The sequence below is a fragment of the Cyprinodon variegatus genome, unplaced genomic scaffold (assembly GCF_000732505.1).
Source record: "Cyprinodon variegatus isolate N-32 unplaced genomic scaffold, C_variegatus-1.0 Scaffold1575, whole genome shotgun sequence".
In the NCBI taxonomy this organism is placed as follows: domain Eukaryota; kingdom Metazoa; phylum Chordata; class Actinopteri; order Cyprinodontiformes; family Cyprinodontidae; genus Cyprinodon; species Cyprinodon variegatus.
Genome location: NW_015152028.1, coordinates 60,854 through 61,214, shown reverse-complemented (window position 1 = coordinate 61,214; position 361 = coordinate 60,854).

Genomic DNA, 361 nt, shown 5'->3' with positions numbered 1-361 from the left:
ATGGCTTAGTCTCCATGCAAAGTCAGGTTTAAAGCCTTGCAGGGCAGCATAAAGCCCACTGCCAACATTAAGACATGAAAAAGAAAAAAAAAATGGTCAGTTCAGGTGTTTTTTTGAAATATGTGAATCAGGAAATTATCCATATACCAAACTGAACGATTGTTGTTCTCTGCTTCAAAAAAGCTGAAATAAATAAATAACTGTATGCTTATTTATTTATCGAGGATTTATTTATTTCTGTATTTATTTTTAAATATGGCAGAGTTGGTCCTCCATACACACTGACATGCAATGTTTGTTTTTAAAAAGTAATGTGTCGAACGGATGTTGTGGATGATGAGGAGGACGGAGCAGTTAGAGT